This window comes from Staurois parvus, unplaced genomic scaffold (genome assembly GCF_062004578.1).
Source record: "Staurois parvus isolate SC_StPar_1 unplaced genomic scaffold, SC_StPar_1.0 ptg000025l, whole genome shotgun sequence".
Lineage (NCBI taxonomy): Eukaryota > Metazoa > Chordata > Amphibia > Anura > Ranidae > Staurois > Staurois parvus.
In genome coordinates this window covers 28,698,493-28,714,845 of record NW_028317821.1, presented here as the reverse complement: position 1 = coordinate 28,714,845, position 16,353 = coordinate 28,698,493, and positions in this window count along the sequence as shown.

Here is a 16,353-nt window from a genome sequence, read left to right as displayed (position 1 = left end):
TATGGAATATGGGAACAAAATTGGAATTCTGAACTAAAGTGCAGAGTTGAAAACCAAGAGTTGAAAACAGGAGTTGGGACAGGAGTCTTCTAACCTGTAAGCAACATCTTACATTTCCTAAGTAATTATATTGTAACAGGGATAATACGTGCAAGCAAGGTTGAAGGTTTTGCAACAGCTCCAGGATGCATACTGCTGTGACAGTTATGAGCAGGTTGCCATTCTAGGTGCTCACATTAGAGATCTGGAGGAGCAAGTTGCAACACTGAGCAAAAAGGACAACATTGACAGGGGCCTTCTGCTCACTGAGCTGGTGGCTAATCGGGTTGATGTGGAGGGTGGAGGGGTGAATCAGGACTATCAGGTAGGAAGAGGGGTTACTGTAGCTAGAGGGAGTGGTGGGGGCTCACAGAAAAGAGAGGCCAGCCCTGTGTTTGAGGACCAAAAAACATTTGCCAACTTGAGTGAAGATGTGGAGGTGGCAAACACAGAGGTAGCAGCCCTGGATGTCACTGCTACCCATAACAGCTGAAAGAGCAGCCCATCTAGTACAGGTGGTAAGTGTAGGTCACAAATGCTTTGATAGTTAATAATAATAAGGGATTCTATAATCAGGACTGACAGAATAATTTGTCAGCAGGACCGCCTCAGCGGAATGGTTTGCTGTCTTGGATTTTGTTACATAAGTCTGTAGAGGATCCACCTGGAAGACCAATTGTATCTGGGATTCAATGTTTGACTGAGAATGCCAGTTCATTGGTGGATGAACAGCTGAGACCGCATGTGGCGGCATTACCCTCTTACTTGAAGGATACTATGCATGTACTGATGTTGTTAGAGGGAATTTATGTAACAGAGGACACCATTATTGCATCAATTGATGTTGAATGTTCGTATTCCAATACCCCACACGAGAAGAGAATAATGGAGGTTGAGTCATTCTTGAATGAATGTGGAAGGGAACAATATCTGTATAATGGATTCATTTTGCAACTTTTCAGATTTATCCTCGCACATAATGTCGTTACTTTCAAGGGCTCCCACCATCTTTGGGTGCAGTGGGTAGCAAAAGGGAATCAATTGTGTCCCATTGTATGCCAACCTGTACTTGGGTGAGTGGAAGCATTGGCTCTTCTCATGTGAGGAGGCATTGATATATCTAAGCTATATTGATTTTTTGGTGGAGATTTATTGACGATATTCTAATTTTCTGGACAGGACCTGTTAATCTTTTACAAGAGTTTGTCATTTTTTTAATGTAAATACTTATAATCTGTATTTTACACTCCCATGGGATAAGTCCAAACTTCCATTTTTGGACTTGTATGTAGAAAAAGATGCAGATAATAAGATTGTTACTCGGCTTTATCGGAAATCTCCTGTAAGTAACGCCCTGTTGAATGCACATCTGTGACATGTAATTAGAGGCATTCCTTTCGACAATATGCCAGAAGCTGTAGGAATTGTTCAGATCTGGGAACTTTTGAGGAGAATGCTAGTAAACTTAGACAAAAGGTTCCTTGACAGAGGATATAGTAAGAAATCCTTAAAACAGACCTACAATTGGGTAAAAGCAAGCCAAAGGGACCATATATTATTTCAAGGCAAAGCTGAAAGAATCCCACAAAAAGTGAGATTAATCACTACAATTAATAATCAATCTGAGGAGATTAGAAAAATAATGACACAACAGTTGCACATTTTAGCTGATGATGAAGTATTGAGTGAATTTGTGGATGAGACTCCTAAAATTACTTTTCAGAGGAATAAATTTATTAAAGATATGATGGTTAAAAGCCAGTATTAAACAGGTTGTGAAGGAGACCCTTTTATTGGATTACTGCTGGGTACTTTTCAATGTAGCAATTGCGTTTTTTATAAATTTGTGGAAAAAAAGCTCAAAGAGCATCTTGCCAAATGGTAGACGATGGAGAAGTAGACACTTTGGGGTTGATTTACTAAAGCACCTTGTCTGCAAATGGTCACAATCCCAGAAATGACTGGCTACGTTTAGGTGGAGAAGTAATTTACTAAAGTACTCAGTCCACAAATAGGCACAATTTGGAATTTACTAATGGTCAACAAACCATCTAACTGAGTTTGCCTCCTAGAACCAGGTGAACAGCAGAGAAAAATCTTTTTAATGACATGATCTCAAGCAATCTATACTTCCTATACATATGTTGAACATTTTAAAGAATAATTGCTTTAAAAGGATTCTAAATTTGTCTGTATAAAGTGATCTATTTAAAAAAATACAAACAGGCATTGACTTTACCTAGTTCAGACATCTCAGTAGTGACACAACTGAGCATGCCCAGATTAGAAATCTTTAGAAGTGATTCACTCTGTTGTTTTTTTTTAAAGTGCTATAGTAAATGCCTTTGTTGGCAAGTCTAGAAATATCGTTGGACAGAGTGAACCTGTTTTTGCAAAAGCGTGATTAATAAACATGCTAACATTTCTATATATAGTTACTAGTTGTGACAAGACGAGACTCTGTCATGGTGAAATTGGTCATCAAAAGGACACAAGGTTTGCACTATTAGAGGTCTAGGGAGCATAGGTTTTAAATGGAGAAAACTGATTTTGCAGCTTTCTCCAGGTTTTGGTAGTCCTGGATGGGGCTCCCTAGTTTGGAGATTCCATAGTGCCTCCAGGTTTTGTGGAGGAACAGCAAGGTGTGTGCCCAGGAGCATACAGGCCTTATAATGGAGGTTTAGAAATACCTCAGGGCTCCACCCAAGAGAGACAGAAAGTCTCCTACTTGAGTCAGAGAAGCTGATGCTGGCAGCCAGAGTATGAATGTCTACAAGAGACAGTTAATGGCCTGAGGACTAGGCCAGAGGAGCTGTGTGTGCCCAGGTTAATGGCCTGAGGACTAGGCCAGAGGAGCTGTGTGCTCCCAGGTTAATGTCCTGAGGACTAGGCCAGAGGAGCTGTGTGCGCCCAGGTTAATGGCCTGAGGACTTGGCCAGAGGAGCTGAGTGTGTCCCAGAAGCTTGGGGCTGTATGTGTTAAGGAGCTCAAGGCTGTGTGCATTAAGAAGCTCTAAGTTGTGTGTGCCTGGAAGAGCTGGTGGTCAGAAGGAACAGTATCTATAGCAGCAGTGCTGCTGAAAAGTAGCCAGGTGGGCTAATATTTTCATTTGGACTGTGTGTATTTTACTGGAGAAGAACCCCTGCGTGGGAAACCTTATCTTGGACTTTTGTTTTTGCATTCTACTTTTAATAAAAGTGGGCTACTAAGCCCTGAAATATAGTTCTTGACTGGCATGAACTCACTTGAAACTGCATCTACCACTGAGCTAAACATCCCCCATGTTATACAGTATATATCAATACTTGTAATTATAAAACTGTTACTATGCACAGAAACACCAACATAGATATTCTAAGAACTTTTTCCTTTCCTTTGTAATTTTAACAGTTTTTTTTTCTTGCTTCTTATATTATTTATCATTTCTTGTTTATTAAATATTGCTAGTTTTAATTTTTTTTTGTACTTCCATGTGCATTGAACATTCCCAGGGACTTCGACTTTTGAGATATATTATCTAAATGGTAGAAAAACTGCACTTGGTGCTCAGCATCTAACCACACACAATACCAGTGCTGAAGCAAAATTAAAAGTAATACAAGTATACAAATGTTTTACTGTGTTACTAAATTTGATGTGTTTGTCATATGTATCCCAGTACAAAGGATCATAATATTATACAAAAAATGTGATATGTGTCTCAACATCATAAATATACATAATATTTATGAAAAAAATTCAGAAGGTGACACCACTATTTGACACACCAATAAAGAAAAAATATCAATTCATAAATCAATAAACATAGATCCTGATGGAAATCTACGACATATATGTAAATGTACAAATAAAGTAGGTAGTTATGTGTAGGAGGTTTCCACCATCATTGCAAATCTTACCATATGTTTTCACTTGTGAATGACAATAAGCAGATTTCCACACGAACAATTGCAGTCTCTTACCAAGCGATAAGACCCAAAATTATTGGTGGTCTTATAGTAGCATGTTGTCAGCAATCATCCATCACCAGCCTTGGAACCATATGGCATATCACAGCAACAGGTTGTTCAATGGCACTCAGGAACTCCAAGGTCAGCAGGCAGTACATGGCGGAGCGGAGGTGAAAACAGTGAATCCCTGCTTTATGTTTTTATTGTTCTTTTGGGTGTCACTTTGGAATAGTGGTGTCACCCTCTGATTGTGTGTGTGTTTTTTTTTTGGGGGGGGGTTGGATAATGTTATGATTCTTTGTATTGGGATACATATAGCCGATGCACATCTGATTTAGAAGCACAGCACCACATGTGTATTCCATTTGAGATATATTGCTTGCTACACTGAGCATGCCCAGGGACTTAGGGCTGGTTTACACCACACCAGTTACATGCTTGTGGCATCACAGTGGCTAAGTGCTTAGCACTTCCGCCTACCAGCACTAAGATCATTAGTTTCAATCCCAACCATGGCACTACCTGCTCTGAAGTTTGCATGTTCTGCAGTTGTTTTGGCTCCTGTCTACATTGTCCCTAGTATATGAATGTGAATTAGGGACTTTACATTGTACACCCCTTGAAGGCGGGGCCTGATGTGAATATACAATATATATGTAATGCGCGGTGTAAATTGACAGCACTATATAAGTACCTGAACTAATAATAATGTATGTTTTTATATGTTTTTTTGCAATCTGTGTGTGTGTGGGGGGCTCGCTCCCCCCCCCTTTCTTGGCCTGCAGGACTGTATGCTCAGATAAGGGTGTGTTAGTGATTTGAGGGGGAAGCCACACATTTCTTAAAATATTTTGGACATGGGGTTCGCCTTCAAATCCATGACAGGCTGAAGAGTCCATGCTCTTTTGGCACATGTTGGCTTTGTTATTTCCATTTTGCAGTCATTGGGGAATCACTGCTGACAGCAGGGCTGAGTCGCTGATTGCTATGATGCCAGCAGTTGCCGTCTCCTAACAAACTACACAATTTTGCAGGCAGAAATGCATTTCAGTGCATTTAGGAGGTGCCCGGCCATGTACCAGTGTAGGTCAATGCAGAACACATTAATCATGTTCTGATTTGGTGGGCTGCACAAAAACACACTGCACTGGGGTGAACTAGAGCCATTGAAATAGTTGGGAAATACTGGACATGTGTGGAATGATGGATGTACTTGTCAGCAAATTGGGTGAAGCAGCCTTCACAAATGTGAGATTTCCTGAACATACATTTCCTGTACCCTGCACATGTCCAAGCACTTAAAACATGTATTTTTTTAATCACTTAGCATGCCCAGGAACATTTCACATTTTCTGTTTACACTGCACTGGTACATATGCTTAAAAAAGTGTTGCTTTCTTTCTCTGCATGCTAATGGACTTAGATCTTTGGCCTGTAGTCTCGGAATTTATGCACATAGCTAATGGATAACACAGTTGGAAGAAGTATGTGTGCTAATGATGTTGAGGCACACATGATGGGCTAAAAATACAAGTTATGTTATATAAAGATCTGAAGTAGTCAGGATTGCTTGGCCTGAGAAGAGGCCAGATTATTTGCTGTGTCAGTCCTTGGCATTGGGGGTTTTTTTTGGGGTGGGGGTTATTGTGCATACTGACCACCCCACTAAGGCTGTTTTGATGTTTGTTTTGTGTGTGTGCTGTAATTGTTCACTTGGCCCTAAAAATTGGGTTTTTGTGGGCATGGCTTCAATGTTGTGTGTATTTTTCCGGTCTGACCATGCATTTATGGTTTGTAAGCATCTGCTGACCCTATTTGCTACTAACAAATGCCAATTGTTCTACTCTTACAACTCCTAACTTTGATATAGGCTGCTTAATCATGCAGAAATGTATGTGTGTGGGAACCGGGGGTGGTGGGTGATGGTGCTATGAGGTTTGGGTTTTTTAATACTGTTTTTTGTTTTTTGATAATATTGTGCCTAACAAATTAAGGGTGGGTGGGGTGGTGAATTGTTGTACAAATAAAATGTGTTATCTGGTTAATATTAGCCTTATATTGAAAAAAGAATGGTGTAGCGCTGTGTACACTGTGATATACTTGAAATGCATAGTGAAAGGCAATAAAAATGTAATAAAGATTGTGAATGAATATAAATCAGTGATGTGGCACTGTGTGTGATCAATAAAAAATGTTAATCAACCAGGTTAATTTCAAATGGTGACTAGGAGACAAAAAGTGGAATCAATAGTGACCAAATCATACACCGTGACAATAAATTGCAAAATCCCAAGTGTAAAGATAAATAAAGATAGAATAAATAATAAATAAAAATAATAAATCCAGATTTCAATTCTTCAACTGTATATCTATATCATAGTGTAGTATTTTTGTATTTATTAGCGAAATCCACAATGCAAAAAAACTACTCACAATTTAAAACAGGGTCATAGACTCATCAGGCGTGTACTGTGTAAACCCACAGTTAGGTGTACAATCAAGGAGTCCAAAGAAGACGACTGGCGTCCATACGTAATGACAACACTACGCTCTAGTCTAGATCCATCCTGCCTGGGATCATCCGGTGATCCAATATATTTTATGACTCCTTGAGGGTCAGATTTTTGAGGTGAGTGCACACGTCAGACAGTGACGGATAGATTGGCACTAGTTTCTGAGCACGCAAAATATATAAAGTTGAAGAATTGAAATCTGGATTTATTATTTTTATTTATTATTTATTTTATCTTTACTTATCTTTACACTTGGGACTTTCCAATTTATTTATTGTCACTGTGTATGATTTGGTCACTATTGATTTCACTTTTTGTCTTCTAGTCACCAGTATGTATTTTAATTATTTGGATCATGTTACACTTTATATATATATATATTTGAAATTAAGCTGGCTGATTAACATTTTTTATTCATCACACACAGTGCCACACCACTCTTTTATATTCATTCACAATTTGTATTACATTTTTATTGCCTTTCATTATTTCAAGCATATCACAGTGTACACAGCGCTACCATTCTTTTTTCAATTTGTTATACATCATATTAAAGCTGGGTGTTAGCAGCTACTTCATCTTCTGAAAGTATAGTTGGCAGCACAGGAGTCCACCCCTCTATTTAATTTGATTAGCCTTATATTGTTCCCAACTGTACACTGTAACTTAAGTTGTGATCCCTTTTTAGACTGTAAGCTCTTATGGGCAGGGCCCTTCTAACCTTATTGTAAAGTGCTGTGCAAAATGTAGCACCATAAATACTGTTTATTTTTACACAAGTAAATGTACCTAATTGTGGTGCTGCTGTTGAAATAAATGTAGAATATTGAACAATTTCTGTATTTGTTTGATCAATAAACTTTTTTTTTCCCCTCAAGTGGAATGTATTAACATCCGTACAATTAGTTACAAAGTAAACATTTTATTCTGCACACATGCAAGGTATGAAATAAAAATAATAACCCCCCCCCCCCCCCCAAAAAAAAAGTTTAACCGCTCCAAAGCGGAGTTTCAAGGACCATTTGTTCTTTTCTTTTTGGAATTCAGGAGTTTCAATCTGAAGAACATCAAGCAATTTGTAAATAGTCATAGTTTTTATGATAAATGTATTGCACACATAAAAATCTATTTGCATGTGTGGGAGCCACGATCATGCATAAAAATTAATTATCCCACACAAACAGTCTCAGGGCTGAAATTGCATCATCCCATTTATGGAAGGACGTTTGCATGCAGCCAGAGACAGGCTTCAGGTCAGTTCCATGGCCAAAAGTAAACACACAGCACATGGTGGCAGGTGACCCTTACCAAACTCAAAACTGCAGGACCACCAAACAGAGGTGTCAATTGTGTGCATTTATTTGCACCAAAGGCCACTTCTGCCTCACATCTTGTGAATCATGGCTAGAATGGAGGAGGCACTGCTGTTGGGGCTGGCTATGTTTGCCAGAGCCTTCTGTAGAACCCAGCACCTTTACCAGCCACTACGTGCATACTTGGAAAACATGCAGGACTCTGATGTCCATTGCAGGTTTTTCTTAAAGCAAGAAGCAATTATACATCTCTATGAGCTCATCCCTACTCTCAAGGAGCTCACATTCATACTAGTGCCAATTAATCTACCAACATGTCTTTGGAGTGTAGGCGGAAACCAATACAGAAACAGAGAGAACATACAAAGCCCAAGTACATGGTGCCATGAGAACCAATGACCCTAGTGTTGCTAGGCATACATGCTAACCACTACGCTGCCTATAACACTAGCTAGACTATATAGTAGTACCATAAATCAAGGATTAAGATATATAATTATAAGTAGATAGTATAAGAAAATTTGAATTAGAGATTCAATATGATTTGTCATATAACAGAGATATAACTACTGTGATGGATTTGAAGGGAAAATGTTTTTTTTTAAAGTGTGCCCCTTCCCAATACACGCATTTTTTATTAGTAGTGTCAGCTCTTTTGTTTACATTATTTTAAATCCTTCTAAAATGTACCAGTTTGCAAAAAACTCATATAAAAACATGGATATTTTTAATTAATTCAGTCAATTTACACAGTGCTTTACATATATAATGTACATTCACACGAGTCCCTGCCTTCAGGGAACTTACACTCTAAAGTCCCTAACTCTCATTCATATACTAAGCACAATTTAGATAGGAGCCAAAACAACTACCAGCATGTCCTTGGAGTGTGAGAGGAAACCTGCACAGGCAGAACATGCAAACTCCATGCATTTAGTGCCATGTTTGGGATTCAAACTGGCAACTCTAGTGCTGCTACGCAGAAATGCTACCTACTAAACCACAATGCTAACCATAGCAGTCTCTAGACTCTATCGTAGTACCATGATTCAAGAATTAAGATATATAATTATAAGTAGATATTATAAGAAAATTCAAATTAGACTTTGGAATTATTAGTCATATATAAGAGATATAATTTAAGATATAACTGTAATTTATATTAATTTATATATATATCTATATATAGATATATATATATAGTTATATATATTTACCATTAGAAAATAGTATGAGTTGCTCTGTAACATGCATATAAAAATTTATTTGTTTGTAGAAAACACTACAAGGTAGGAAAGAGAATTAATAGTAGAATTAGCATAAAAAAAGCCAAACAACAAATCTCACCTGCCAATTGTATTTCTTTTACACACATGAAGAAATGGGATCTTGGCTTAATCCTGTGCCTACGACCTCTAGGGACCAAGTTTAGCATTGCTAAAAGTGACTGCACTGGTTCGACATTTGCTAAAAGGCATTTTCCTAATTGAAGTCGCTTTTCCGTTCACCACAGCAAGGTCTTGTTTTAATTAGGTGAAGTTTGTGTCTAACATCTATTGCTTCACCTTACTCTTAGTAAATCAACCCCTTTGTGTCATGTCATAATGTTGGCATCGTCTATTTGGTAAGGTGCCCATGCAATGCCTTTTATGTAGGGAAAACCAAGAGAAAGTTTTGGGGACGAATCCACGATCATGTTAATGATGTACAAGGTGGAGATCTTGTGAGTCTGGTAGGAAGGCATTTTGCTAAAGAACATGATTACAACCCTATTGGCATGAGGTTTCTAGCCCTTGAAAGAATTCACTTCCACCCTAGAGGTGGGGATTTTGATAATACAATGCTACAGAGAGAATGCAGATGGATTTACAGGCATGTAAAAAAACCAGGCCTAAATGAAAAAAGTTGCTCCTTTCTTATAATATGGCATGTTTTGCAGTCATATTCCTGGCATATGGTATATCAGCTCTGAATGGAAATATCCTTTATATGGGTGTCTTTGTCTTTTTTTGATGTGTAGTTGGGTGGGGTACGTTATAATGTATATTTTTGGTGTGTTTTGACACTAGACAAATGTGTGGGTTGGTATCAAGTTATTATTGATTTCACCAATTTTAATAAATTTACATATTTTTAAATTGAATTATTATTTTTTAAATGTTTTTTAATACATTTTTGTTTCCGTCTCTAGTTTGAGTTGGGGGGACAGTGGGATTTTCCCAAGCTGGTGGGTGATCCATGTCTGCACATATTCAGAGGTATGTATAGGTTTATGTTAAGTATTTTTGCCTCTGGGTATTTTTTTTACTTTTTTTTGTGTGTATTAGTGGCGGCTTTGATTTGGTGTTTTTTGAAGGGCTTAGGGCATTTTTGGTTAGGTTTGGTTGTTGTGGTGGATGTACATTTGCAAGAAAAAGTATGTGAACCCCTTGGGATTACGTGGTGTTTTGCATGAATTGGGCATAAAATGTGCTCTGAACGTCATCTAAATCACAACAATAGAAGAACACAGTCTGCTGAACATAATACTACACAAACATTAGATGTTGCCATGGTTTAATTGCACATAACATGTAAACATTCACAGTGCAGGGAGGAAAAAGTATGTGAACCTTTGGACTTAATAACTGGTTGACCCTCCTTTGGCAGCAATAACCTCAACCAAACGTTTCCTGTAGTTGCAGATCAGACCTGCACAACGATCTGGAGTAATTTTGGACCACTCCTCTTCACAAAACTGTTTCAGTGTAGCAATATTCTTGGGATGTCTGGTGTGAATCGCTCTCTTAAGGTCATGCCACAGCATTTCAATTGGGTTGAGGTCAGGACTCTGACTGGGCCACTCCAGAAGGCGTATTCTGTGCTGTTGCAGCCATTGTTTTGTTGAATTACTTGTATGCTTTGGGTCATTGTCCTGTTGCATCACCCATCCTCTGCGGAGCTTCAGTTGGCAGACAGATGGTCGTACGTTTTCCTGCAAAATGTCTTGATAAACGCTGGAATTCATTTTCCCATCAATGACAACAATCTGTCCAGGCCCTGAGGCAGCAATGCAGCCCCAAACCATGATGCTCCCTCTGCCATGTTTTACAGTGGGGATGAGGTTTTGATGTTGGTGTGCTGTGCCTTTTTTTCTCCACACATAGTGTTGTGTGTTCTTCCCAAACAACTCAATCTTGGTTTCATCTGTCCACAGTATATTTTGCCAGTAGTGCTGTGGAACATCCAGGTGCTCTTTTGCAAACTTCAAATGTGCTGCAATATTCTTTTTGGACAGCAATGGTTTCCTCTGTGGTGTCCTCCCATGTACTCCATTCTTGTTTAATGTTTTCCTTATTGTAGATGTGTCAACAAAAATGTTAGCATGTGCCAGAGATTTCTGTAGGTCTTTAGCTGACACTCTGGGATTCTTCTTTACCTCATGCAGCATTCTGCGCTGTGCTCTTGCAGTCATTTTTACAGGACGACCACACCTAGGGAGAGTAGCAACAGTGCTAAACTTTCTCCATTTGTAGACAGTCTGTCTTACCGTGTACACATGAACATCAAGGCTTTTGGAGATACTTTTGTAACCCTTTCCAGCTTCATGCAAGTCAACAATTCTTGATCGTAGGTCTTCTGAGAGCTCTTTTCTGCAAGGCATGGTTCACATCAGACAGTGCTTCTTGAAACCAGTAAACCCAAAACAGGTGTGTGTTTTTTAAGGGCAAAACAGCTGTCAGCAACACATCCAATATCATCACACTGATTGGAGTCAATGTTGGCTCACTCCTGGCTCCAATTAGCTCTGGGAGAAGTCATTAAGCTAGGGCCTCACATACTTTTTCCTCCCTGGAAAAAAACATGGGCTATTTCCAGCAGTTTCTTCAGTTTTAGCGCTTCATAAATAACAACAGCATACGTTTTCTCCAGGAGAGTCAAGCAGCCTCCATGAGATTCCATCCTGTCTCCAATCATCTGCAGGATACTCAACCAGCTTCCAGTAAAGATCAGCAGCACCAGGCCATAGCTCCATGCCTAACCATAGCCTCACCCCTTCAGGCTAGCAGGCCTAAAGAACCAGCTCCATCACATGCACCCTCTCCAGGACAGAGCCTGGGGGAAAGAGAACTTGCATCAGTCAGGCCTAAATGTTTATACTCTTTCCCATAATGCACCACTGGCTAAGTAAACTCCTAGTGGTGGGCTGGGGAAAATATCCATAATTATAATCCAGGCTAACTGTGTGATCCTTCACTAATATCAGAGGTAACAGTGCCACCTACTGGCAGAAGGGAGAACTGACAGCCAGGCTAGATTTAGGGAAACCTTAACAAACCACAGACTACAAATTGGCCTTGTCTGACTGCAGCCATGCAGAACTAAATTGTGACAGTCCTGCTTAAGGCACAGTGGCTACACTGATGTAGTGCCCTCCTCTAGTTAGACTGCTAGGCTAAATTTAGTTTTTTGGCTTCACTGCAGTCAGTGGAGCAACAATCTATTGTTTTTGTCAGGTCAAGGTTTCCTATCTGAGGTGTTTGATTTCTCTCACCTGCTCTTGGAAGAAGATTCCAGAATATAGGGCAGGAAGAGTCAAATGACCACTATGAATATTCATCATGCCCCAGCCAATCCCTGGAAGGAGGTGTCCAGAAGATGGCTGTGGAGGCAATAAATATTTGAAAGGCCTGTGCAGAGTGTTCTTTCCTTTCCAAGGAGAGTTCCAATTCTCCTAGGGCTGCTGCCCCTGGGAGATAGCGAGACAGAGATTGCAGTCTGGGCCTCAGCAGGAGCTGAGCTGAGATCCTTGGGAAGATTGTTTGAGGATACTGTCCTAAAGTCTTGGTCTGGAGAAAGATCATTTCTGTCCCTCACTGAGGATCTACCTGTGGATGGTTTGTAGCAGAAAACTCTAGGGACATTGTGAGTAAAGACCTCGCTGTGCTAGAGTGGAACTAAGTGCCATACAATGCTATAGGAACTGGGACTGATCTTATAGAGTTCCTGGATATACTGTCCATTCCCTGCTACCTTCAAGAAAAGCTGCTTAGAGAAGATTAGTGGAAAGCTATCCTCCTGTTGTCTCGGCTATCATTTGGAGTATTCTGGGACCCTAAACTCCTCTCCTGTTCAAGCTATTCAGCAATAAATTCTAAAACAGATATCCTTTAGACTGATTCTGAATTGTCTGTGTGCATGGAACTGTGCTTGTGACTGGAGCCTCTGTACTAGTAAGGGAAACCAGGGTATATTCTCAGCAGCCCCTTTGGAGGTGAGTGCTACACCAGATATAATTATTTTATGGGTCTTGATATTTAACAGAAAGCAGTGCTTCACTAGAACTCAATGTTAAGGAATGATTTCCACTTGGGAGTAGGAGACGTAATGCAAACTTCTTTGTTAAGTTCCCAATGTACATTTTTTTGTCTTGTAAAATTATGAGAAAACTTTAATAGAAATACATTAAAAAAATTCATAGAGTTGATGTCAGAAACTGGTTGGTAGGTTTGAAAAACCCCATAGGAACTCAGTTCCACTAAAGGGGGCAATATCAGCTTCAGAGGCCAATGAAAACCTAACGTTTCCAGAGCATACTATTAAATTTAATGATCTTTTTGTTATATGGTATAAATCATTGAAAAAGCTAATTTCCATTTTCCAAATGTTTTATTTAGTATATTGCCTTTATCTGTAGAAATGAATATCAAATGTTTGCCTGTTCAAATATGTTGAAAAAATTCAACAATTTCCATGTGGTGTAGTTGCTTTTTCACATGACTGTAGATCTGTCATAAATTCATGTTGGCTATCTTCTCACACCTTAAAGATATATGACTGAGCCCTATCACTGATGTTTTGGGTGGTTTGGTTCTTTGAAGCCAGTAATTAAAAACAGAAATTCATCCACTTTGGCTTGGTACACATAAACTTTATTCACACATTGCTCAGACCATTACTTCTGATAAGGTCTTTGCATATTCCAAAAATGAATGAAGGTCTACGCACTAAAATATGAATATGTTTTATTATTTTGGCTTCAAATGATATTTACAATAAAATCCGCCTTTCTTACATCTGTTTCACACACTGCAGCAAGTTTTTATTTTCAAGAAAGTCTTTCCAGGAATTTTCACTTATATTATTTTGTATCACACAGTCATATGTGGTGCTTAAATTATATTTCTAACTATAAATGTTAAACTTTCAAGTATAAATTTACTGTAGACTTCAAAAAGAGAAGAAGGGGCCAGAGTAACTTAAAAAGTGAAGGGAGGGGGGCAGGGGTGCCGTTCTATAAAATCCTTGGTTTTTAAGTTGCTGTGGGTCTAAAGTTTGATGTGAGAAACTCTTCGCTTAGTTAAAGTGTCACCACTGGATCACCAGTAAAAGACACATGAGCTGTAAGTGAATAGCATAAATACTTATTTTTCTGACATGCCTTCATGTCGCTTTAGCTGCTGCAGGTATTCTGCACTTCTGGGTGTTTTGAATACCTGCTCCTTCTGTCATACAATGTGGTTTCTCTGGCTAGCTCTTATGTATTGTAGTTCATCCTCATCATCCTGAATAGAACATCCTTGTTTTTGAACCACCAGACAATCATTTCATCTGATGGATATGTGATCAAGAATACATGTTCACCGGCCATCTAATGGCATGCATGAAAGTTAAAAACCTTCTGTGTGCAGAAGCCCACCTGCCCCTCCTAATACTTACCTGAGCCCCCTCTCGATCCAGAGATGTGCACAAGAGTAGCGGCTCCCCGGGGACTCTTCCTCCGCATTGGCTGAGACAGCAGCAAGAGCCATTGGCTTCTGCTACTCTCAGTCACAACCAGTGAGCCAATGAGGAGAGCGCAGGGGGTGGGGCAGAGCCACGCTTGTGTGTTAATGGACAGGATTCAGCCTGCTTGGGTACCCCCAAAGCAAGCTGCTTGCTATGGGGGCACTCAGCAGGAGGAAGGGGCCAGGAGCGTCGATGTGGGACTCAAGAAGAGGAGGATCAGGGAGACTCTGTGCAAAGCCACTGGACAAAGCAGGTAAGTATGACATGTATGTTATTTATAAAAAACTGCCTTTAATATAACTTTAAATAATCACTACTGTAGCATTTGCCATTTTGTGTTTTATTAACCCCCTTCCTGCCTAGGCCAATTTTCACCTTTCAGCGCTGTCGCATTTTGAATGACAATTGTGCGGTCATGCAACACTGTACCCACTATACTCTTTATCAAAGACATGCTAAAAAGGAAAAAGTCAGTGAAAAGGAGAAAATATCATAATGTTGTGTCACATTATATTCCAAAAATCAAATACCACCTAAACAGAAATGCTGTGTAAAACAGAAAATGCTCACACTCAAGTGCATTTGAAAAAAATCACACAAATGGAAAAGTTATTTGATTTGGAGATACTGTATGTGCTGTAGGTTATATTTATTTATTTCAGGCACTTATATAGAGCCGTCAATTTACGCAGCATTTTTACATGTATATTGTACATTAATATCAGTCCCTAACCCTCAAGGGGTGTACAATCTAAGGTCCCTAACTCACATTCATATATACACATACTAGGGCCATTTGAGACAGGATCCAATTCACCTACCAGCATGTCTTTGGAGTGTGGGAGGAAACTGGAGTACCTGGAGGAAACCCATGCAGGCACAGGGAGAACTTGCAAACTCCAGGCAGGTGGTGCCATGGTTGAGATTTGAACCAATAACCCTAGTACTGCCAGACGGAAGTGCAAACCATTTAGCCACTGTGCTTCCCATATTAGCTGTGTTCATTTGGGTTCTGTCTTATGTTTTTAAATAGATTTTTTTCCAAACAGAGTTTAATTTTGCTCCTGAGCTTTTATTGTATGGCATTGCAAAGCAGATTTGTGCAACAAATATAAATACACTTATTCATATATTTAAATATTTATGTAATACTGTAAAATGTTGCAGAAAGCTTATAATAGTCACATAGGAATTAACTTCTGGTTTGGGTCAACAATGAATTTGATGCAAGCTTAAGCTGTTTCCAATTTGCTGAATAGATGAACAAAATGACCAGCTATAGCCAGTTCATTCGCCAGAATCTATGGCAGCTGCAGCCAGATGTCAGTCATCTAGTGGCATTAATACTACCATAACTAAATGAAGTGTTCCAGTGCATAAGGATCTTGTTTTTTTTTCAGCTCTTCATTCATCACAAAGCAACAGTACAGAGATCTCAAGTTAGAAGTTAATTCACAGAAGGTAATTAAGCAGTGGTCAAGGCATGCGGTATGTACTGGTTGTCAAGGAGCGGGTGGCCGCTGTTGGCCTTTACAACCAGTAACTGTCATGGTTCTAAGGAGCGGGAGGCCACCGCATCCTTAACAATCAATGAGTCATCAGCTCTCATCAGGCTTCCCCGCTGTATGCAAAAAATAATTGCGGGCATTTAAAAAATTAAGAAATTTCACCCCATCCATACCAAGGTATGGTATGGATTTTGAGGGGAAACCCCACGCCAAAATAAAAAAAAATGGTATGGAGTCCCTTCCACAATCCTTACCAGACCCT